This window comes from Corvus kubaryi, unplaced genomic scaffold (genome assembly GCF_017639235.1).
Source record: "Corvus kubaryi isolate FWS band 111438036 unplaced genomic scaffold, C.kubaryi_AGA036_p1.0 37341, whole genome shotgun sequence".
Classification (NCBI taxonomy): domain Eukaryota; kingdom Metazoa; phylum Chordata; class Aves; order Passeriformes; family Corvidae; genus Corvus; species Corvus kubaryi.
The window spans coordinates 8225468-8250526 of record NW_024581112.1 but is presented as its reverse complement, the minus strand read 5'-3'; positions in this window follow the sequence as shown (position 1 = coordinate 8250526).

The window sequence follows — 25059 nt, the reverse complement described above, 5'->3', positions numbered from 1 at the left end:
ATTCATCCTTATCTGCGTCTCCTTAGGATCATGGAGAATGAGGTTTGGCTGATGGAAGTAGTGGCAGATTCCTGAAGCATTCGGGGAGAATTTTGTTGCAGATGAGAGGGACTCTTGAGTCCAAGAACTGCTTGCACTTAAGAAGAAAATGCCCATTAGAGAGGTGAGAAACACCAGTCCCGTGTGAGCTCCTCACAGTGTGTTCAGCAGTGCTGTGTTGTGAGTATTTGAGCATGCCCCAGATGAGCTGGGATATCTGTTTGTTTCCAGGCAGAGGCATGATACCCAGAAGGAAATTAGCCATATTAGCAGAGGGTAACATTGAGGTTAATCTCCCCCATTTCTGAGCAGGATTCGCTGGGTCTCAAAGCACATGTGGCTATATTGTTTCCAGCTCTGTAGTTATTTGGGATACAACTGCCCATGACCAACTCTGGGAAAAGTAGGCAGTAGCTGCACGAGGTACTGAAGCACCACCAACCCTGCTGTCAGCTCTGCCAAAGCTGGGCTGGCAACACCCCTTACAGAAGGGCTGAGTTGTGTACCACATTCATGGCTGAGGCTACTGGTCTCTCAAAACACCCTTGTTGCCTCTATTTCCTTACTTCTGGAGTCTTGAGAGATTTAATTCCAGTTCCTTTCTGCCTTCTTTCCTTTCCCAATCCTTTTACTTTCTTTATCCTCTTCTTGCACAGGAATAGTGCAGAGCAAGTCTCCACATCAAAACTGAATTTTGCCTGCACTCCTCAGAATCCACCAGCCACCTCTGGCACTGCCTTGGGAGATCTCTGCTTGGTGTAGCCACATCATTTGAGACCACCCAGCTCAGGTATGTTTGCTATAGCTAAACCTGGCAGAAAGCCCTGCTCCCTGTCACCCTTCCTCCCTTCCCCTTCCCAGGACACTGTGGGAATGGCAGCTGCAGCAGAATTACCTGGCTGCTTTTCAGAGGAACGTATCCCAGAGCAAAGTGAGGCAGTGGCCTCAACCACTCAGTATAATTAAACTCAAGCATCATTTTTGTGTAGCCTGTGCCGTGGCAACCACAGCAGTTATTCCCATTCAGCTGGAAGGTTTAGAAGGCAGAGCCGTGGTATTTCACAAAAGATTCTCCTTGCAGGCAGGGCCTTAAACCATTTCATTGAATGAAATACACTCAAGAATCAAAGAGTGCCAGAAGGAGGGGAAGTGGGATGGAGAAAAATGCACAGGATAGGACCATACTATTTCTGGCTGTAGTTCAATAACAGTTCTTGAGGCAGCACCTGATATACTGTTAGGGTGAAAAAGGCTTTTTATACCTAGTGCTTTGGCATCCTGATAGCATCTCTGTTTTTTCTCTCATTCACTCTTGAGTTCCTTGGAGAGGCAATATACTGTCTTCCCTCTAGTTAAAGGGAGAAGGGGCTAATTGCATAGACAGGTCACTCTGTTTCTGCTGAAGGTGAAAAGCAAAGGGCTTGTTAATTCATGCACGCAGACAGGAGGATACAGCAGTGTACTGTTAGCCATTCCAGGTACCATCAGTAAGGCAGGGTGAAGCAGCTTGGCACAATGCATGCAGCACTTGCCAGAGCAAACCTCTGGGACAGGGTAGCAGAAAGAGTAATGCTGATAAAGAAAAGCCAATCAGAAAGGAAGGGAAAACCAGAATAAAAGACAGGGGGTCAGATTGATTGGTTGTGATATATGACCCTAAATTCTTCTAGCACCATTATGGGGAAGGAAATGGTGTGACCAGGGTATTTTTGCATCCCAGACATTCTGGACTCTTAACACACTCAACATACAAGCCAGGTAATGAAATTGCCAAGGACAGAGCAGAAAGTACAATCTGGGACATGGCAAAGGGACTGTGAGATCCTTTGCCACCCAGGATGGGCTCTAATGTATTATGCTGGAGGTCCTGGGACAGACAGCCAGAATGTGGGTTATGATTTGCTGAAGGGAGCAGCAGAACTGGAGAGCCTAGAGTTGGAGTTCCTGCAATCCAGGCTTGGACTTCTTCAGGTCTTAAGGTTTGAGTACTGCTGCCAATGAATGCAAAGGAAATTTGACAATCACCCTCAGCGAGTGAAAGAGAATATCACTTGAGTCTTACATGGTGCTTTCATCAAGAGATCTCATGTCTGTGTCGTTACTGATAGTTTTTTATGTCTTAGGAAACAGATATGTGGAAAAGGCAAGCAAAGTTGTCCAAATTTGCCCAGTAAACTGGTGGTAAAACAAATAGGAAACCTGCTGCCTCACTCTGCCAAACTGAGTTCACTTGTCACACACAAGGGAATGAAACATAAGGCTGCTGTCTTCCTCTCAGTCCTTCTGAGCTACAGCAGAAAGCTCTTTCTGAGGCTGTGGATACTGAGGTGTCCTGTGCCAGGATGGCAGATGCCTGCGCCGTGTGGGTCCCATGCCCTGTGAGGATCATTGTCCAGACAGCATGTCTCAGTTTGCAACTGGTCTGAAGTACTCCTTCCTCACGTGGAATGGCAAATGGTGGGGAGGTAACTAGATTGATCTCCCTTGTAGGCCTTTCCCTGGGACTCGGTACACAGGTTCCAGATGGTACAAAGCCCCTGCTGCTTGGATCTGCACAAAAACCTGTGTCTTCTTCAACCTATTTCACAACAGATTTGGCTCACTCTTGGTCGGTTGCTATTTGTACAAATTAAGCTGAGCTGCCAGGAACGTTTGCAAACAGTGAAAAGCAAAGTGGGATGCACAAAGCAAATCAAAATAGGTCTCAAATCTGGCAAAATGCCTGCAGGTGCTCATAACATTTGACTTACTCTAGCTCATGTATTACCCACCCACACACTCATTCATCCAGCTTTCCCCTGCCCTCACACCCACACACACTCACCCTTCACAGATTCATTCACCTTCTCTTCCTATGGTGGCCGGTGAACATATATTACAAGGGACAGAGAGTTTTCAGTAAGACAAGTCCCCAGTACCACAAGAACCACTTTATATTAGGGTGACCAGAAAGGCTTCTCGCAGGATGCGTGTTCTGTTATGTTAATCTGTCCCAGTTTGAATTCCCCAGTTGGCTGTTAGCCTCTACCCCCTCGTCACGCCCCCAGAGCTCCCCATTGGTCCCCGTTCCCTGGTCCCGCCTTTTCCCCGCCCCTGGATAAAACTGTGGGTTTTGGGGTCATGTTTGTATTTGCCTGTGCAACCTTCAGCGGTGTGGGAGCCATAAATGCTCCTGCTGGAACACACACAAATGCCCTTCTCGACTCTTTGCTACCGACTATAACACTGAACCCACCCATGTGTCTGTGGGGGCACGCGGGACCCCACGGAGCGGAGCTGGGCAGGGATGGTATTATCTTCCCCCCATTTCCTCTTCCAAACACAGTCATTCCCACAGACAAATATACCCTAGGCACACTCTTTGTTCCCCACATACAAGCACACACACATTTTTGAGTGCTGAGTGCAGTGACTGTAGGTGGTGTATATACATTCATATCGCAGATGATGCTGTAATCTTATACCTATGCTGTGAAAAAGCCTTTGGGATTAGTGAGCTGAGAGCTCTGATTGTTCTCACTTTCACGTAAAATACCTCTAATCCAGTTTATGGGGCGGACTGTTTCCATCCTTCCCTGAACTCTGCCATTGTTTTCTAGGGAATCTTTCTTTGTGTTCATTTTTGTCTTGCTCCACTTTGCCTCTTTCTCCCAATGCTTTTCCTTTTCCACGTTGCTGCCCCAGACTGCAGCGTTTCAGAGAGCTTGGCCATCCCTGTATCTCTCCATGACCTAACACTGGCCCTGATTACCTCACTGAGAGGATGAGCAGGGATGAGCAATGAGCCTGCCATGCAGTGTGGGGCACAGGGCAAGAAATCCTGCAAGGTATGGTGAGATCAGAGGCAGAGACGGTAAGTGGTGGGGTGGATCTTGCTGCCATCCGAGCAGCGCTGCGTCCGCCTGGCATCGAGCCTGCCTCTAATGGAATGTGACCCACCGCTGGGAATGAGCTCATCTGTAATCCACTTAATTGAGTTTTATGAGCAGGACTCTCACATCAGGGAGCCAGCCTGCCTTCTTCCTAGCACTCACCCTCCTTCACTTGCTGCCTGGGGAGGAGAAGGGGAGTGGGGGGTGTGTGTACTGCTCCACTGAGCTAGTGATTGTCTGGCTTCTGATTTACTGTCTGCCCTGAAGAATGAGCAGGGAGCTGGACAGACATGCTCTTCAAGACACCCACTGCCTCATGGTGTAATGTTGTTTGCTTCTGCTGCAGGATGCACAAATTTCCATGTGACTATTGGTAATGCTGTCAGGATTGCGGAGTCTTAAGTTTTCCCAGCATTTTGGTCTCTGTGCAAGTACTGGGTACTCAGAGGAGATGCTCTAATGTATGCATGAACCATCTTACCTGTGAGTCCAAGTGTAGTGGGGCAGAGTCACTCTGATCTCACTCCTGCTTTCAGTGTGCAGTGATCTAAGTGCTGTAGCTGTCAGGATCCTGTAAGAGCCTTTGTTTACACTGTAATGTCTTGCCATCTTTAGCATTTGCATCATCATTTGTTTGTACTATGTGCACTGGTCACATAAGAACCAGCTAACAGAGAAATCTGGCTGCTGTCTGCCAAGGGATTTGCAGGCTTGACTCTGTCTGGTGAAAGATGCAGCCTTTTCTCTTGGTGAAGCAGAACAAAGGGAGAAAGAGAAAGTGAGGGAGGGAGCCTTCTCCCCAAGGGAGTGTTACTCTCTTTGGAAAAGGCTAGTAGAGCCCCTCTGGCATGCAAAATTTGGGATATATTCCCTTCAGTGCTGGCATAAATGTCTATATTTGAGATAAGTACTGGCTACAACTACTGCTGCTTTTCTATCACTTCTGGTCTACTTTGTAGGAGAAGACTTTTTTCATGGTTTCAGATCAAGTGTTGCATACACATTGCAGAGCAGCAGCTCAGCAGTTCCACAAAGCTGTAACTTTAAGGAAAGTTCATGGCATATGGAAAGGGAAGTGTACTGACATGTTAACACAAAGGTTGTAACAGACCTGTGCTGGGCACAACAGTGTCACCACTGTGTATTGAGTGATTCCTCAGGTGTTCCTTAAAATCCCCAGACACTGAATTCATGGAAATACTTGATAATAAAAGATCTCATTTTTGTAAATGTGTGCTTTTCGTCTTCACGGTTGCAGACAATACTGAAAAATTGGACCAGAGGAAATCTGAGGATTCAAAACCCAGAGAGGAAATAAAAAAAATCCTTATTATATGGGATGTTTTTTGGTTGGTTGGTTTTGTTAGGTTTTTTTGGAATGGCATGTTTTTTAAACCAATCTCACAGAGAGGTGCAGTGACTTTCTATTGAAATCCCAATGCTGAGCTGCTCTAATGACTGTTCAGGATGGTTCATTTTAACTGTACTGCAGATGAAGTGCTTATTTTCTTCCCTTCTGCTTTCTGAAATTCAGGACTCCCTCAATTATAGAATCATAGAATCATTGAGTAGTTTATGTTGGAAGGGACCTTTAAAGGTCATCTAGTGCAATAAGCAGGGACATCTTCAACCCGATCAGTCTATTCAGAACCCAGTTCACGCTGAACCTGAATATGAGTTCACCCTGAACTCACCCTGAACCTTGAATATTTCCAGAGATGAGGCATCTACCACCTCTCTGGTCAACCTGTTCCACTATTTCACCACCCTCACTGCGACAAATTTCTTCCTTGTATCTAGTCTACCCTCTTGTAGTTTAAACCCATCACCCTTGTCCTGTCATAACGGGCCCTGCTAAAAAGTCTGTCCCCATTTTCTTACAAGCCCTCTTTAGGTACTGAAAAGCCTCAATAATGTCTTCCTGCAGCCTTCTCTTCTCCTGACTGAACAACCCCAACTGTCTCAGTCTTTCCTCATAGGAGAAGTGTTTCAGCCCTTGGATTGTTTTCATGACCATCCTCTGGACCTGCTCCATCAGGTCCATGTTTTTCCTGCACTGAGGACCCCACAGCTGGATGCAGAGCTCCAGGTGGGGTCTCATGAGAGCAGATCAGGGGGGTAGAATCACCTCCCTTGATCTGCTGGCCATGCTGCTTTTGAAGCAGCCCAGGATATTCTTGGCTCTCTGGCCTGAAAGCACACACTGCTGGCTCAGGTCCAGCCTCTGATTCACCATTACCTCCTTCTTGGCAGGGTTGCTCTCAATCCCTTCATTCCCCAGCCTGTATTGATACCCGGTTGCCCCGACCCAGGTGCTGGATATTGTACGTGTCTTTGTTTAACCTCCTGAGGTTCACATGGGCCCACTTCTCAAGCTTGGATGCATCGCATCCTTCGGGCATGTCAACCACACCACTCAGCTTGCTGTCATCTGCAAACTTGCTGCGGGTGCGCTTGATCCCCTGATTGTATTGATGAAGACATTATACAGTACTGGTCCCAGAACAGACCCCTGAGGGATACTACTTGTCACTGATCTTCACCTGGACGTGTGCTTGTGCTAGTAGTTGACTACTACCCTCTGGATGGGATTATCCAACCAGTTCCTCATCAGCTGTTGTTTTTCAAAGAAAGTCTTTTTGTCTCACAGTCACCTAGAATGTGAATCCAGCTGGGTCAGCAATTCTAGTGTCTTTCTTCTTTTTTTCCAGACTTTTGCAAAACAAGCACTGCAGGAATAAAACATTCTTCCAGTACCCAGCATCTCACTCTCGTATTTCCCCTATGTCCCAGCTCCACATACACATACGTGAGGAAGGGCTTTACTCACACACAAGGACTCTACTACTCTACTGCTACCAACGCAACAGATAAATTTGTTGGAAATTGCTGAAAGACTGGTATTCAGTTGGACAAACTTAGACAGAGACTGCCTTGGAGTCAACAAAGATACTTTTTTTTTCTTTCATACCGTTTACTTTAAAATCCGCAAACAGTCATCCCAGCATTATGTGAAGTCTCCAAATGGCCATGCAATCTGGATAGAGGTAACACTGTTCCAGTGAATCCAATCCTGGAAATATCTTGTCCCAACTTAAATACATTCTTCTGCCATGTCCTTTCACTGTGAAACTCCTGACATGATGTTCAATGCTATTTTATCCCTTGAGTAATACTTAGTTTCAAAAATGGCAGGAGACCCTTGGTATTGCCTCCGACTCTTTCTGTTTGTAGGATCTGCACAAAACATATGGTACATGGAGAAAGGAAGAGCTGTTAAAAGGATGAAAGCTGTTCCAGTAAATGTGGTAGTTAGGAGCCAGTGGAATATCTGTCATCGATGAAAGCAAAATATTTTAGGGTATTTGTACTTTATGGCACAAACATTTTTTAGAGAAGTTTGGTAAAAATAATTTTTTTGAGAAGTACACTGTCCAGGAAATTTCTGCTGTCATGTCTTGTAGCACTAGAAATGTCAAAGTTTCTGCAAAGATCTGCACAGTGTTTCACTCCGCTGCCACTTCAGTCCCCAAAAGAAACTTGTATATCATTTCCTACCTGTCCATAATAGCTGGGCTAAGAAACAACCTTCTCCACAGCATTTGCCTCATGTTTAGATGTTCAGGCAATAGCAGGAGATATCTTGTTTATCTGGAGAGAGGCAATCTTAAAGTAGCTGAGACTGAAATAATTGCTGCTCTTTCCTCTTTCTTCCCCCACTAAATACTCCCTTCCATGGTGATTTCCCAGGTTTGCTGGTGTGGCTGAGCTAAAAGCAGGAGACAGAGTGCTGAGAGGGGCTGTGCTATGCTGTGGAGGTCCATAAGGCATCAGCTGTGGAAGGTCGTGCATCTCTCCACTCTCAGTGATAAATACACAGCTTGGCTCTTCAGCCTCGCCCTCCCCCAGTGAGCTCTGCACATACATCTACAAAACACCCACTCACATGTATGCCTATAAACAAGCAAACAAATCATGCCACCTAAAAAAATTAATTGAACAATTCCTCCTACAGCCTGGGAAGGAAAAGAAGAGAAGAGTATGCTGTTTTTTTCTATTTCTGAAATATTGAAGAGCTACTTAACTACTATTGTGACAGAAAGGTAGATAACTAGGTTGATTACACAGTAAGAAAGGAAGAGGAAACTGTGGAAGACAGAAAGAGAGAGGAAGAAGCTTTGTGTTGTGTATCTGTCAGCTTGATTAGTGGCTTTCTCCTGAATCCTCAGTAGAGTGGCCTCCATGGGTCAATCTCATTAGAGATAAAAATGGAAGAGCTACAGGAGTCCACACTGAGCTTTACCTAGAAAGTTTGACAGCAGGGCCACTGCTTGGGTTTGGAGGAATAACAACAAGGTGAGGAGGTGACTGAGGTGGAGATGGCTGTGACAAAGTGACCACCGCTGACCAAGTGACCTGTGGAAATCTATTTGTTCAGGAAGGCACCAAAACCCAGGTTTGTTCCTAACAACAAATCAGTGGCAAGACACCTTGACAAGTAGATGCTGAGTGGACAATTTTCCAAATAAGCTGGCTAACTGTCCTAGGTTACAATGTAAGATGTGCCCGCAAGCATGTATTGTATCACCGTCTTCATGAGCTGTTAAAACCAGGTGGGGCAGTGCTCCCTGCCTTGTCCTGTTAATGGCCCATCAGTGCCTTATCTCATGACTCATCATTCCACTGTGAGATGCTCCACCCAGAGGGAGAAACCAAGCATCCCATCCTGGGATATAAACTGTGATTTTTGAAGACCACAGGCAGCCTTTCCCACTGGATTTCCAGAGGACAAGAGCTACATACCTACCACTGGACCTTCTGAGGAAGACCAGATCTTTCTACACAGGATCACCGCTGCAAGAGAACCACATCCATTCACTTCAGGAGGACTGCACCCACCACCTTATTGGACTGCTGCTGCTACCCTGACTAACAGGGTCAGGTCGTATCTGACTCTGTCAGTTTAAATCAGTTCTTTCCCTGCCTTGTTTTTTATATATATATATATAAGTAAAGAACTGTTATTCCTATTTCCCATATCTTTGCCTGAAAGCCCCCTGATTTCAAAATTACAATAATTCGGAGGGAAAGGGGGTTGCATCTGCCATTCCAAGGGAGGCTCCTGCCTTCCTTAGCAGACACCTGTCTTTCAAACCAAGATACTAACCCACAGGTGACATTTTCCTACAGGTCCTCAGAGAGTGCATCAAAGGTGATTCTAAGAAATGAATCTGTTCCACAATCAGCAAGCAAAGTTTGAAGGTCAGCAGCCCTCATGGGGCAGCGTGAGGCCTACAAAATTGTCTCAAGGAAAGACATCTAAATAGCATTCAAAAACATCAGGATCCTTAATCTCATGGTATTTGATATCACAAAGAAATTGTCAGGAAAGAGGAAAAAGTCGAGAGTTTCTTAGGGCAGCTGAACTAGTATCCCAGTTTATTTTCTAGGGAATATTTTCCATGCAGAAGATTATCAGGTGGCCATCACAGATATCAGGAAGGGAGTCAGGAAACTCATGTGCTGTATTTGGTCTGCAGTAGTTACATGCAACTGCACTGGGTTTCTCACTGTAGAAAGGGGCTGAGTGATGCTTGCCTACCTCAGGGGTGGAGTGACATTGGGTCCTGTTTGTTAAATGCTCTTTCATCCTCTAGTGCAACACAGAATACCAGTGCTGTGAACAGAGTTATAGATGGGATTGTGGACACTTGGCATCTGCCAAGTGGAGGCAAGGAGGGGAAGAGGCACATGAGGGTATGTGGTGTGTGGGAGAAGTTCGTAGTGCATCTGTTCCCACTCTACCAATTCTGTGGAGAGAAAGAATCTGACATTAGCTATAACTGCATGGATTTTGCAAGGTCTGTGGTAATATGAGCTTCCTGCAGTAGATTAGAGTCAATTTCTGTATTGTCAAAAGTGGTCATGTACTTTGGGTTTAGGTATTTTTGTCGTAGCTGAAGGCTGGTTGGCAGTGTCAGAAAACCACTGCTTCACACTTCCAATGGGATTACAACCTAAGAGGGCTAAACCACTGCTGGGCATGGAAGTTTCCTGTGACTTCTTCAGTGCTGCTTACAATGCACCTGTGCTACCTACAGGCGTGTCCCGGTTTGAGACAAATTCGGAGGAATGTCCGAATTTGAACGTCCTCTGATAGAAAGCAGGTTGCAGCCACCCCTCCTCCAGCAGGTTCTGGAAAGGAATATTCCTCGCAGGAAAGTGAAAGAGAAAAACCCCTATTTATTTAACAAACACACGGGAACAGAATAATGCTCAATAATAAAACCTCTCACTGTGGAGAGAACCTGGTAAAATTCGAAGTCCTTCTGTAGGTGTGGTTGTTCTCCCTCTGGAGCTGCGGTGTGGCCCCTCCAGGCTGTGGCCTGGGCCTCCCGGTGCTGGTGATCTGGACTGGAGCAGAACAGTCCAAGGAAAGTTCTTGCCTCAGCTAGCGAGCTGGCTAAACAGCAAAGAATTTTAACTCTCTTGTCTCTCTCCTGAGAAAAAGCCAAAAAACTTGGAAAAAAAAAAGGAAGGGTGCTTCCTCCACTCTTGCCACTGTAGAAGCATGCAGACGAGTAGCAGTGACCTTGGAGCACAAAACTGCTTTGAAAAGTTCGTCTGGCTTTTTTTTTCTTCTCTCACACCCAGTTTTAAAGACACAGAAAGGTACAGGAATCATGTCTGGACATAGAGCGACGATGGGGGATACAACATCATAAAGTCACCCCAAGACAAGGTGTCATAGCCAGGGGTACCACACTTCTACCCTCAAACTCTCTGAGATGCTCCTAAAATGGGATCCTGTGTCTATCCTGTTCTTTGCCGACATGCCTCCACTCCAGTTGCCTGTGATCCCAATTGGTCTTGGCTCAGCAGTCCTTCTGTTTGCAGCTGTGTGGCCTTGTGGTGATACAGGCAGTCAGTGTTCTCAACACAAGGTGTGGTTTATCAAAGCAGTATTGCAGGCCATTAAAGGAAAACCTTTCTTTTAGTCCCCTCTGGTAGTAGGACAGCTGCTTTTGCTTTTCCAGTCCTTCAGTGGATCAGGTTTTTTTGTAAGTTTGGGCTCCACAAAGGTATTTCCTTTCTCCTGTCTCCAAGGAACGGGTCTTAAAGCCATATTGATGCTTTGGTCCAAATTTTTATGCAAAATTCCCCTCATGATGTAGAAGTAACATTTTTCCAGGAATTATAGCAAGTTACTCTCTGTTAGGGACCCTAGTTGTGTTCACATAAGGTGCTTATTTAGAACTAAGACAATACCTCTGAAGCTGATTTACTGGTATTTGTTTAAAAATAACTCTTTCCTCTGCAGTTTTTCCTGCTCTATGGAGGTAATAAAAACCCTTGTAGCCCAACATGACTCTGTGAAAAAATTCCCAATTACATGCCATATAATATCCCTGATCAACTCCAAATCCTCCACTACATTTTCATTTTAATACTTTGTTCTGTTATGAGGTAATGTGGAGAAATCAAATGAGGATATGAAATTCAATTTTGCAGAGGTCCCCCCAAAATTGCCAGCCAATTACTCTGGCTCTGAATCAATAGCATGCAAGAGAAGTGCTCTGTGTTGCATCCTCTAATTCTTACTGTTGGCAATCTCCATTGTATAGAGAAGCTCGCAGAGGCAGACATTCATTTTAATATTCCCATTAGAACAATCCTGCTAATACAAGTGATTTAAGCACAGACTTTTGTTGTAGAAATAATAGCTTAAGTGGAGGTGGAACCTCCTCTATACATCTTTCTTTTTTTCCTTTGAAATCTCAGGGCCTACAGCATATTATATGTCACAGGAAATATCGGTGTAACTGCATATTGTAATTTGCTTGCAGCACGTATTTTGGAACGTATCAATGAAGTGTTTGACAATGATAACAATGCAGAAAAAAATCTTTTTTATGATCTAGCAGACTTTTTTTTAATCAAGCTGTTTAAGTCTCTTACTATTTGTTGGTGGTGTAATATCATAACAAGAAGCACTGTGTAACTAATGCTGCATCCAAAGTGAAAACATTGCTTAAAATGTCTCCTGGCTTGTAAAATAAAATCTTGCCAGAAAAGGCCTCTTTACCTAAGAGACAGGCATTTACGTGATCAAGGACTTCCCTCCACATCCTCCCATCTATGCAATCAGTTGTGTAGTTGTGAATGATGGAGTCTACAAATGGAAATGTCAGGCAGAGGGTGTTTATGCAATTTTGAAAATAATGTAGATACTGTAGTTGAATCTCAGAGAGATAAGATTACACTGTATGTGTCTGGTTTTGTGTCTGTGTGTATGAAAGAAAGAGCAAGAGGGAGATTACATTGTGTTAGAAAAAAAGAATGACAGTGTGTATTAGAGAGAGATAAAATTGTGTTTCAGGGCCTCTGTGTCAGAAAGATTTCATTGTGCAGGTGTGTGTGTAGCTGTCCTTATGTTGAAGAGAAGGTCTGTGTGTGTTTAGAGGGTGAGATGATGGTGTCTGTGCATTGTAGGCATGCAGAGTGTTAGAGAATGTGTGCATGTGTGTGTATGCACGTGAGCAAGAGGGCCTATACCGTGCATTAAACATTTAAGAAAGTCATACCGTGTAACTCTGTTGCAACTTTGTTTACAAAGGAAATCACTGTCAGAGTTTTATAAATGTTTTTCTGAAATTCTGAATTTCCTAGAGCATCTTACACTTTTTCACTCAAAGCAAATTTAAAAGTTCCTATTAAAGTATTTGTTGAAGAGGCAAAGCTGTATCTAGGGAAATAGGAATGATAAAATTCCATCTGAAGAAAAGTCAGTTGGAGTAAATGTTCATTTCATTGATGAACAGCACTTGGAGTAAACAGAAAAAACCAAAATTATCAGAACTTGCATTTTGCCCAAAGCAAATTTTAATGTCACTTGTTGGGTATTTAATGATAAATTCGTTCAAAACAGTAAGTAACCAAAAAACATGTTTCCTTGCAGGAAACATGAAAATGTAGTGGTGATTCAGAAGCTAGGAGTTGTGATATGTACCTGCATTTTTAAACAGAATGCATTCTATCCTTTTTCAAAATTAATTTGTGAATTTAAACTCCCGGATAAAAGCACTCTTTTTTTAATTTTATTTTTTTAATACAAAAAGTAGTCATGTGAATGGTGTATTTTTCTTTGCTGAGAAGAGGCAACATTTTGGATATGCTAGAGAAAAAGTGTGGCTGACACATATGATGGGGAATTAAGGTGTGCTGATGAGAAAAAATGGACTTCTACTATCTTCTCCTTCACTTGGACTTCCCCTGCATCTTGACAGCAATGCCTCTGCTTCCCTATATCTGAGTCATGGCCAGCTCTCAGCACCAGACACCCTCTGTGTGTACAGCTCTGCTGGGGGCACATGGCCCCTCTGGATGTGCCCACATTGTGTTCTGCTTCCATGGCCGAGGGCTGAGTCTGTGAGGCAGTGTGGCACTGGGACACACAAAGCAGAGCCCACTTTCTGTGGCCTGCACTTTAGTTGCTTTAGCTATTGTCACCTTACTCAGGAAAAAAGTTGAAGTGGACCACTGATAAATGTTAAAAAGGTTTAATCTCACCTTAGCTTCATCATTTAGGTGATTTAGGCTGCTTGTGTTGCTGTGGTTTTATACTGAATGCGTACATGTAAGAGGAGGTCTCCCTGATCTCTCCTGCTTACCATCCCCAAGGGGACTGGATACTCCAAACTACCTCACATAGTAAGTAGGTGAGAGCTGAGTGGTCAGGACTTGCTTCTGCTAATCTGAATGCAGCATCTGCATGTAGGCTGGTGTTCTCCACAATTGTGATTCATCTGCCCATCACTTCCATGTGATGGCAACCTTAGACAAAGCTGTTCGACTGCCAGGACTGTCACCACACGGGTTTGTAGAGAAGCATTTGGCATCCTTCACATCTGCTTCTAGCAAGGGGGAAGAAAATCTGCCTTGGAGTGGGTAGAGACCTTTCAGTCCTGCAAAGACCTGTGCAAGAGGCAGGAAGAAGGTGGTAGGGTGCACAAAGGATATTTATGTTCGGTCAGCAATGGTTCTTGTCTGCCTGGGATGGAGTCCAAACCTTAATGTTGGCAGCCTTTTACTATCAACAGCCATAAATCCACAAACTCCATGTTATTAATTGAGATCCCTTTGTGTTATTCTGTAGTGTCGGCCATTGACAGACACAGACTGGCAGGGAATCTGAATCATTTATTCAAAGGAACGAGCTGGTTTTATACACTTTTCCAAGGCACAGTATTTCCTTATATGGTAATCCTCACTACATGACCTATCCCGTGTTGCCACATCAGCAACACACTTTCCAGTTGTCCTATTATGGGATGATCACTTGCTGTTCACCCGTCTGTCAGCTCCCGGCAGGCCCCTCTCTGGAGGGGTCTCCCGTGTGACACCTCCTCCTCCCAGAGTCTGGTGGAGACAAGCCTCTCTGTGCTGCCATGTGCTTTTTTGTGCTGCCATGTGCCTCTGCAGGCAGGTTTTACAGCCCACAACCTAATTCTGTCTTATAATTACCCATACTGTAGGACCCTCATTGCAATTCAGCAATGGTTAACTTCTCTCCATAAGTTTTCCTTCTTGGTCTACAGCAATCTCAGTTCTGGCTGCAAGTTTGATGACAGGCTCAAGGCATGAAGAAGGGTGAGACTCTGAATACTGAAGAGAAGGAAGTGAAGACAGCTCTTTCATCTGTTTCAGCACTAACCCAAATGGAAGCCATCCTGCAGCCGTGCAGGGTAGCCATTAAACATCTGCGCCACTTTGTGCTGTCACATGTGAAACTTTCCCTATCTCTCATGCTCAAGTAAGATGATATGCAGACATCTACTCAAACAGTTAACCCTCTCTGTGCTCATTCCCCAAGAGAGCTAGGCTGTGTAATTCGGGACCATGCAGGTTTCAGTGGTCATGGAATGTGGGTCTGCTATGCTTAGACAACACCTGCACATCTTGTCTTGGTGGCCGTGTCTCTCTGTACAGTAACACCCAACACATCCTCCCCTTCATACTGTCATACACTTTGCTGCTTCTCTTGTGTCCTCTCATGTTTATGTGCACTGCCAGGTTTGCCACCTGTCAGCACCTTCTTGTGATTCTTCTTATGTTTTCTCCTTTTTTGCAAAGCCACAGCTCCTAGAGTCAGGTGGTTGCATGTAAGTGCTGACTGTCATTTAAAAAAGGATGCAGATTTGTAGCTTTTCTGGTTGTGGAAATGTTGTGCTATAATGGATTAAAAGAAACAAAATGAAAATACACACTCTTTCTTGTTTATTTGCTTGATTTTTATGTCAATTTAATGATTTTTTTTTGGGGTGCACAGCTCAGGTTTTTATTTACCCATTGTAGATTTTGGTACACCTTTGTATGCACATGTACCTTCTCAGCTGTATATATAAAAATACACACGCATTTGGTGTAGATATACATGTGTACACCCACACCTACCAACTGCACATATTCCCTTCTCACAGAAACCTTCTCTCCTACTCTGCCTTTCTTCCACACATTTCCCTTTCTGCAGTTTCTGTCCACCACCTTCCTCTGAGTTATGGAATCTCCACTATTGCTTGTACCGAGTAACCTTCTCCCCCGCTCTCCCTCCCTCCTCTCCTTCACTCCAGGAAAGCTCTTTCTGATTCTTTTTTCACCGATGTCTGGCATTTGTACCTCTGTAGACAGAGAATGGCAAGAAGACAGTGACGTGAGCAGACAGAATAACCGGGGAATAAAAAGGAGTTGGTTGAGAATCTGTAATTAGAAGCCCAATTTCCATTTCCTTCTCAGGCACTTTAGAATCCCTTTCAGGGGTTTCTTGACTGTCTCAAAATTGAATGTCATTGAGATTTTTTTTTCTTCTTCTTTTTTTTTTTTTTTATTTTGCATCCTCTTGTTTCCTTGGCAACAAGTTGGTGATGCAGGAGCTAGAAATGTGCTATGTCTCCGTGGAGATGTTGGCGTGGGTGTGCCATGGTGACATCCACAATGGACGCACAGCTCTGCCAATCCTACCCCACCCCTTGCAATAAGCACCATGGGCCCAAGCTCAGGGGTGACGCTTTTATTTTTAGCTCTACAGGTGTTAATGTGCTCTCTTTTCATGACGATGAGTCCAGACATCTCATTAGTTACATCAGCACAAATTGACTGACTAAAGGAGGGCTTTTAGGGCCAAGCCTTTAGGTTTGTATTCAGGAACTTCATAACTCGGAAGAAATTACACTCCTATCATGGACTGTACCCATTGCAATGATTTGAATCCTTCCCATTCTCTTGGGGAAGAAAGTTACCAGTCATCAATGAATAGGGCTGTGAATCAGAGTACCCACATTTAATTTTATTCTAAATGAAGTTGTTTCGCTCTTTCATACCTCAAGGGCTGTTCATTTGGAATGCAAGGAAGCAGCTATCACTCTTGGCCTGGGACACGAGAGATTAAATTTCACTGAGATGTTTAGCTGTGAGGTTCCAAGGCAACTTACTTGTATACTTCCATAAGACAAAACTGTCTCATCTGAAGAGTCTGTTGCTCAGATAGCTTAGCCTTCGTCTAGGGCTGCCCAAATGACTCAGTGTAATATTCTCACACCCTCTGGTCCAGCACACTCAACATCTTTACAATAGGTTTTTTTTACTGTGCATATATCCTGTTCAACCTTCTTAATTCTGTATTTTGTTTTCATCAGTGTTCTGGCTGCAGGCCAAGACCCAAGCTCTCCTTTGACATAACTCTTGATACATACAATAGTGGAGTAAGGGCTAGCCTCAATCGTATCAAATATCCAGGGGTCCTGCTGCTTTTCTTGTTTTATTTTCTAGGAGGCTTTATGACATCACACAGAAACTGTGATGTCAACAAGGAGCCTTCCGGGTAGGCTTTTGAGAGGTTGCTATGGATCTTGCTGCCAAAATGACTGTAACTTTATCCCAATGGGATTTGCAATGGGGCTCATCCATGCAGCAATAAAGCCAAGTATCAAATTCTTCTTGCCAGAAAGACCAATTAAAGGATTAAATGTGAAAAGCTAAAACCCATAACAACCATAGTGACAGGGTTTTCTTTTCCTTTTCAGACTGTAATCATCTTTGCAGCATGTTGTTCTGGGGTCAGCATCCTCAGGGATACATTGGTGCAGCAAATGATGGAAAGAAGCTGGAGAGGAAAACCAAAGTGAACCCAGCCAAGGGAAGATAAGCTTCTCTTCCAACCATGCCGGCAGATTTCTTTTGCCTTCTTTCCTACACTTAAAGTTTCGAGCATAGACTGAGTTTATTCATCTTCCAAGACGTGTGCTTGTTCAAAAGGTGTTTTATTGTGTGGAGCCAGAGGAAACATGAGGAACAATCAGGAACCAATGGCACATTAAGAAGATGTGTCATTGACACAGCTTGTCAATGAGAAGTGAATCCAGATTCCGTTTTTAAGGACATTATGTTCCAAGAGAGACACATAAATCTGACTAAAATGCCTTGTTCATTGAATCTGAATCCAGCATTTAGTCCTGACTGCCACTGAAATCCGGGTCAGATTTGCCTTTTTATTTGCGCTCGTGTTAACAGATGAAAGAAGCTGACACATCTGTCTCACACCAGCATTGTATCTAATGCTGGCTAAAGGAGGTCTCCTGCCTCAAGGAACCAGCAGCCCATAGGTGTGATCTGATAAGACGCAGAACACCATAACAGAGACACTTGCATTAAGCTTGGTGGGGGAAAAGGCTGCATGTTTGGCTGCATGTTTGCTGGGAATGGAAGTGATACAGCAGTGCCCACAGCCTAAAACCTATTATGTGATGAACTACCTGGAATAAACAGTAAAGGTAGTGGGAGCTGTTGCTGGAATACTCGGTAGAGGGATTGTGTCTAAATCGTGTGACTAAAACTAAATAGAGAGAAAGATGAGCTCAAAAACTTAGGCAGAGCAGTTCTATGGGACTTTCCTTTTTCTTTAGTCTCTTTTTTCCCCTAAATGCACTAGCAGAAAGTATCTGCAGTCTGCAGAAAATTTTAATTAAAACGCTGCAGTGTTTATGTTTCCAGCCCAATAACTGTTACTGATTTTTCAGGAAGAATCAAGTTTTTCCCCAAAGAAAAAACCCTCTTCTTCCTCCCCATCTCCCATCTCTGGAGCTGTGGGAATGAACTCTACACTTACTGGGAACACTGCAAAGAAGATCCTGCCAGCTCAGATTCTTCTCCATTTTGAGTAGCTGCAGGGAAATCTCAGAGCAGTTTTACCCATACCAAACAGCAATAGATTCCCCATGTCTTTTGAAAAGAGGGTATAACATGAAATAAAGTTCAGCCCAAATTCTTCTGGCACCTTTTTGTGCTGTGTCCTTCTTGCACTTGTTAGCACCCCTTAGTGCTAGGCACTGTGCGCACAGAACACATGAGAGACCTCACCCTATCTCGTGTCCCCCAGAGATTAGACAAGTATGCACCAAGTATGGGATTGCTTTTGATTTCTCGTCTCTTCCCCTTCTTCCCCTGACTGAGATTCAGCAGCTTCTGCAGTATAGCAAGTTCCTGTCAGCTGTCAGGGCACTAAAAAAAAGCTTTATCTTGTCTCCACAGCCCTGAATGACAGGGCTGGCAATAGGTGCACTTCAGCCAGGCAGCCACTCCTGCCATATGCTCTTCCAACCTCACTGCATGCTAACACAGCAATCTGTAGCCTGGCAGGTTTGCTGTTTTCCCTTGCAAGACGTACAAAAGGAGGCAACCCTGGTTCCTGTCTCCTCCTATTTCATTATCTTATTAGGCTGGATTGCAATCCAATTTTTTTACCCTCTTCCTCCAGCCTTGAGTGAGAGTCAGACCACCAGTCCAACACTGAGAATGAAAATCCTGCTAATTCTTTTAAACTAGAATTGACTGGAAAAAATGGCCTTGGGGCACACATCCTAAATTGAGTTGAAGCCATGCACCATGAAGTTAGACAGAAAAAAACCCAAACAACCAACCTATCTTCCTTTAGGGAGAGAGGACATTAGGTATTCACTCTTCAAGCATGCCAACTAATCCTCCTTATTCCACAAGGCTAATTTCAAAATAACATTTATATGGCATGGTTTGCTGGGGAGGGCACTGATGAATCAGTTAGCTGCCCTTTATAATAAACACAACTGCTTCCTAGACTGCTCTTTTCTACTGCCTTGTCTGCCAGTCATCTCTGTGCCACATGCTCCTTATTCAAAGGGCACCTGTTGAATAACCATGAAGCAAAGTTACAGAGCAGGGGCAATAAAAAGGGTGAAACACAAATACATAGTACAGTTTAAACCACTGTATTTCTATGGTCTTGCTGTAGGGACATGGGGATTCTGCTGAATGACTGTGCTGATGCTTGAATAATAAGCCTGTAATTTACTTGCATGGCTGTGAGACTGCTTCCTGCTGAGTAGGAAAGCCTAGAAGGGTGTTTTTAGCCCCAACAGTGCTGCAGCTCAGAGCAGTTCTTTGCTACCACAGGCATCACACACATCATGGTCTGAATGAGCCCTACACCACAGCATTTGGTTAAATATTGCTGGCCAGTAACAGCTGGGAAGTCCAGAAATTGCAGGAGGAATATGTTTGCAGCCAGCTGCTGTGGGAGTAGCTTCTGATGGGTCTGAAATGCTATTCATTGATTTGGAAACTCATCCGTGGAGCAACTTATATTAAAAGTGCACTACATTAGCAAAAAAACTTGCCCAACATGTTGGTGATTCTGCTGACTCAGAATGTCAGTCTGTCCCTGTCATGAGGAAACTTCAACTCACTATCTCATCCCACCCATGTCTGACAACGAGGCAGCAGTCACAAAGATAGCTCACCCTCCAAGAGTTTCATAAATATCATCTCTGGGTAGATGGCAGAGATTCAAATTAGGGAAACTCAAGTGTTACTCAGTCTCTTTAGCAGCTTGGGAATGACCATCTTTGGATAGACCAAACATCCATCTAGTTCACTCTCTTTATTCCGGAGCCAAAACTAGGGATGGAGAGAAGCAATAAAGAAACAGCAAAGATGCTTCTCCCAGACACTTTTCCTGCCTCTAAGAGTTTTCAGCTCTGATACTTTCTGAGGTAGAGAATGTCTGACTAATCAGCAGACATTTAATTCTGAGAGAGCCATGGCAAGTTCTGTTTCTTCCCTTATGGATAGGCCAAAAGAAATTATTCGGGGTTGCAGGAGTCAAACGAGAGACCCATGCAGTTTCAAGGAAGTGGCTGTGTCAGGAGGGTTTGTGAAAAGTACAGTAGAGGGGAAATTTCAAGACCATAGGGGTAGATTTGGGGATAATGTGTACCACAGGGTCACAGAATAAGAGTTTTTCCACATATGACTTCAAAAGAATCAGATTTGAGACATTTCAAAAAGTGTCTTCATCAGATGCAGTCATGTTAATTACCTTAACTGTGGATATGTTTGGCAGTGACTAATAACAAAGATGAACTATGATGTATTTCAAAGGGACTTGAATAAAGATCAGTGAGGATTTTGTTTTCTCCTTTAAGAATGTGGTAATTGAGAAACTGAAGTAAATTGATCAAGGTCCCAAAGTGTGTTAGGAGCAGTAAATATATCGCTGCTGTGAAAAACAGATATGGAACTATTTGAAATTGTAAAAGAAAGGAGTGAGTGCTTTCTAAACACTGCAGTGAACGTATATAGCTTTTAAATAATACGAACTCTGGGCTAAGCCTTAGAAAAATAGAGAGTGCTGTTGCCAGGGCATAAGTGTACACACATGGATAAAAGGTTGTTGTTGCTCAGCTTTATACATGTTCCTGTTAAAGAACTGTTTCCTGAAGTCTATGAAAATGTCCATTTGTTTCAGGAGATAATGTTGATTTACTTTAAGCTTTACTTAAGAGCAGTTGAACACCAGGACCAGAAGAAAGCAGCAGAGTCTATTAGGTCCTTGACTGGGATGACTGAGTAGAGAACAAAGTGTGCCTAAAGTCAATGATAGTGTAAGTGAATTGGATTCATTAGGATGTTGCAAAGAAGTTTGAAAAACTGAAAGCAAGTGGTTCTGCATCCAAATTTGAAATCCACTTGTAAACTAACGTTTATCAAGGCATCTTTTGGACAGTCTGAGGACTTCTAACTTTGATCCTTCTGTGGATTTATCTCCTAGGAAGAAGGATCTTAGAAAGACAGGATCCACAGCACATCCAAATATTTCCAGTGAATCAAAATAAACAAACAGGCAAAAACCCCCAGAAACCTAACTAAAGTAAGTGAAAAAACCCACAACAAAACAAAGCAAACAAACCCCCCATGGTTTTATGACTGGAATGCTTGGATAGACTTTACAGAAATGCACGATTGCATTGGATATAACGAAAAAATTTTAAATCTTCAGTAACGTTACTGAATTTTGCTTTTGGGGGTTGAAAAGCAGAGTGTGACTACCAAGTAGAATTTCTGTCCACTTAACAGCATTTCAGGAGAGGGTAGAAAGACTTACTATCTTGTATGCCTTTTAATAATGTCTTTGTAAAAAATTCTCACTATTAGGTGAAATGACATGTCCAGCACAAACAACTTTGATATGTAGATTACCTCCCTGCTACAAGAAAGACAGAAAGTATTGTACAATAGAATGTTGGAGGAAGTGACAGTAAAATAGGATTTAAGATCAGTTTTAATTCAATGAAGATAAAATAAATGCTTCTTAAATTTGTTGTGTGTAGAGGAATAGGGCTTTAATGCTGAGCATGACATAATTTTTCGAAGTACAAAACCATCCTTTAATTTTCCTGGGATGTGACACTTGTGTGCTTACACAGAAAGGACCTGTTATGTCCTAGGAAATGACGAGACAAATTTTGGGTCAGTGAGGTTGGACTGCATGTGAAGAAGATCTAATAGGAGCCTGCAGGAGTTTGATAAGATGGTAAAAAGGGAGATCTAGCAAAGTCCCGTTTTCACTGGGCACAGTATGATCAAAATTAAGTCAGACAGAGTAGCTCAGCATCCTTTGGGAGACCATTTTGACTTCTTGGATGACTAAACATACAAAGGAGGCAGCTTTTGCCAAAGATCTGAGAATTAATAACCTTCACTGGCTTCCAAGCAACAATATGAAATGAGCTCTGTGTTTCAGCAGCTTTCGTCTCCCTGTTGAGCTCAGTGTTAGCCTGTTAGTTCCCAGGGGTTGCAGGAAATGCTGGAAGACCTTGAGGGCATCACTATGCCTCAAGCCATGGCTTGGTGACTACTGAGCTTAAAGCAAGAATGAAAATGCCCATGATGCCATTTTAACATTTAACATTTTAACATTCCTTGTTAATGGCTGCAGCTAAGCAGGGAGGGGCCTGGCCTGTGTCATGTGCAACATGGAGATTATCTGACACTGTTCGGGTTTTGTGTTTCGTGTTGCCTGAGGACTCATTGTTTTGTTTTCCCTGTTTTATTTTTCTTTTAAGCTTTTAGCCTTAAGAAGGAAATGAATGACATATAGTTTTAGACAGAACTCAGTACTGTTCTTGAACAGAATCATAGAACATTTTGGATTGGAAGGGATCTTAAACATCATCTAGTTTCAAATTCATGACATGGACAGAGACATCTACTAGACCAAGTCGCTACAAGCTCCATCCAGCCTGGCCTTGAACACTTCCAGGGATGGGGCATCCACCAGTTCTTTGGCCAATGCCTTGCTGTGCCTCACCACCCGCACGGTAAAGAATTTCTTCCTAGTACCCTGTTACAGTGCAGATACTGCAACACGCATATCAATCAACGAGGCCCGTGGAAAGAAATATCTATGGACCGATTCTTGATAGATGTTTCAGAGATGTTTATTTCGCCAGCTGCATGGCCGGGGCTCTGCCGAGGAATGGCTGCTATCACCGGACCCGAGGGTCCTTGCCCGCGCAGGGGAACACAAAACAACCAATGGGGAACGAGGCTGACCAGGGGCAGGGAAACCCCGTGCCTCCCCCCCAGGGCCCCTCTCCCAGGGCTACATGGCGGGGGGGGAGGGACCCCAACATTTCACCCGTTCATTTTTAACAAAAAGAGATTTAAAACTTAACATTGGAAACAACTGGATAAACATAACAAGAACAGTTTCAAAACAAAACAAGCCACCCTCCTGAGTCTTTAAATGTCCAGACAGATTCTCTGGAACATCTTAAGGCTGACAGAAGGGAGACAGGACTCTCTGGGCATGTCTTTTGGGGAAACTGAGGCAGGAGATGGTTTAATTTCTTCCCTCCCCCTTTTCATCCTCCCCTCAGCATCGGAGAGGAGTTGTAGGGAAAGGGAATTGTATAAGGAAGCCATGGGGTGAAAAACAGATTAGGAATAAACTGGGGATGGGGTAAACTTAGGAAAGGGTTCATATTGGGTATAGGGTAAAAGGGGAAAGTAGGCTGTGGGTAGGGAAATTGCTGGGATGGATATTGTTTATAATTTTGTGCATAATGGCTGCCTTTGACTGGAATACCCCCAGGCCCAGTAACATTTGCTTCTTGTAGACCCTTCTTTCCTTGCACTATATCAAATTGTACAACTTCCCCATCTCCTACACTTTGCAGGTAATTTTTAGGGTTATTCCTTTTAATGGCAGTTCTATGGATGAATAAATCTTCCCCTGTATCATCTCATGTTATAAATCCATAGTTGTTTTTGACATTGTACCATTTCACAGTTCCTGTGATTTTCATTGCTACAACTTCTCCTATCATGTGCTTGTGTGTTTGTCGTGGCTGCTGGTCCCGCGTGGCTGCTGCCTCGCCAACTCCAATGTCTCGGCCGGGCCCCCACGTTGCGGCTGCTCCGCGCCCTCCGAGCGGCGCTGCTCTGGCGCGTGTCCGGGCTCTGCGCAGCCCCGCGTTGCCATCGCCGCCGGCCCTTGCCCACACGCCGCCCCTCTCGGTCGGGCGTTCACGGGGCTCGCTCCACCACGCGCTGTGTGGGGCCGGGCGGGCACGGCCGTGTTGCGCTGCTCCCGCTGCGCCTCGCTCTGCTGCTGACACTGCAGCTCGCGCCGCTCCACCCGTGCACGGGAACTGCCTCGCTGCTGCTCGCAGAGGGCTTGGTGCACGTGGCCTGGGCCGCACGGTCCCTGAGGCACGCTTCCCTTCGCCAGGACACAGCTGACATTGCTCAACAGTCTCGGTAATGAAATAATATTCACAAAAATATTCTTCCATCGGCATATATTTTGACTCAAAAATTAACTGTGTCCAAACAGTGTTCCAAAAGTCTTTGGTAAGAATTAAATCCCAAGAAACATAGAAAAAGTTCTTAAACAACCATGCCAGGAAATGTTTCAGTTCTTTTGAGCTTGAATTAAGCTAAAATTTACAAATCGCTGTTCAAGAATCTTTTCAAGTTTAAGATAAATGTTCATATGCAGCTCTGAGAGCCAAGAGTCTTTCCACGGTTCCTCCATAATTTAGAGAGAATATCCAAACCAAGGCGAGAAGAGAGAGATCTAGAGTGGTTTTTACTCACAAACTTTCTGTCCTTAGGGATTGGTGTCTTGCCCGCATTACCCACCATTTGTTACAGTGCAGATACTGCAACACGCATATCAATCAACAAGGCCCGTGGAAAGAAATATCTATGGACCGATTCTTGATAGATGTTTCAGAGATGTTTATTTCTCCAGCCGCATGGCCGGAGCTCTGCTGAGGAACTGCTCAATCATGGGACCCGAGGGTCCTTGCCCACGCACGGGAACACAAAACAACCAATGGGGAACGAGGCTGACCAGGGGCAGGGAAACCCCGTGTCTCCCCCCCAGGGCCCCTCTCCCAGGACTACGTGGCAGGGGGAGGGCCCCAACAGTACTCAGTGCAAACCTACTCAGTTTGAAGCCACTCCCCCTTGTCCCGTCACTACATGTCCTTGTTAAAAGTCCCTCCCCATCTTTCTTGCAGGCTCCCTTCAAGTACTGGAAGGCCACAATTAGGTCACCCTCACGCTTTCTCTTCTCCAGGCTGAACAATCTCAGCTCTCTCATCCTGCCTTGAAGTAGAGATGTTCCATCCCTCCAACCATATTGGTGACCCTGTCTGGACTTGTTCCAAGGATCAATGTCCCTCCTGTGCCGAGGACCCCAAAGCTGGGTGCAATACTGCAGGTGAGAGCAGAGTTAAGGGGTAGAATCCCCTCTCTTGCCCTGCTGGCC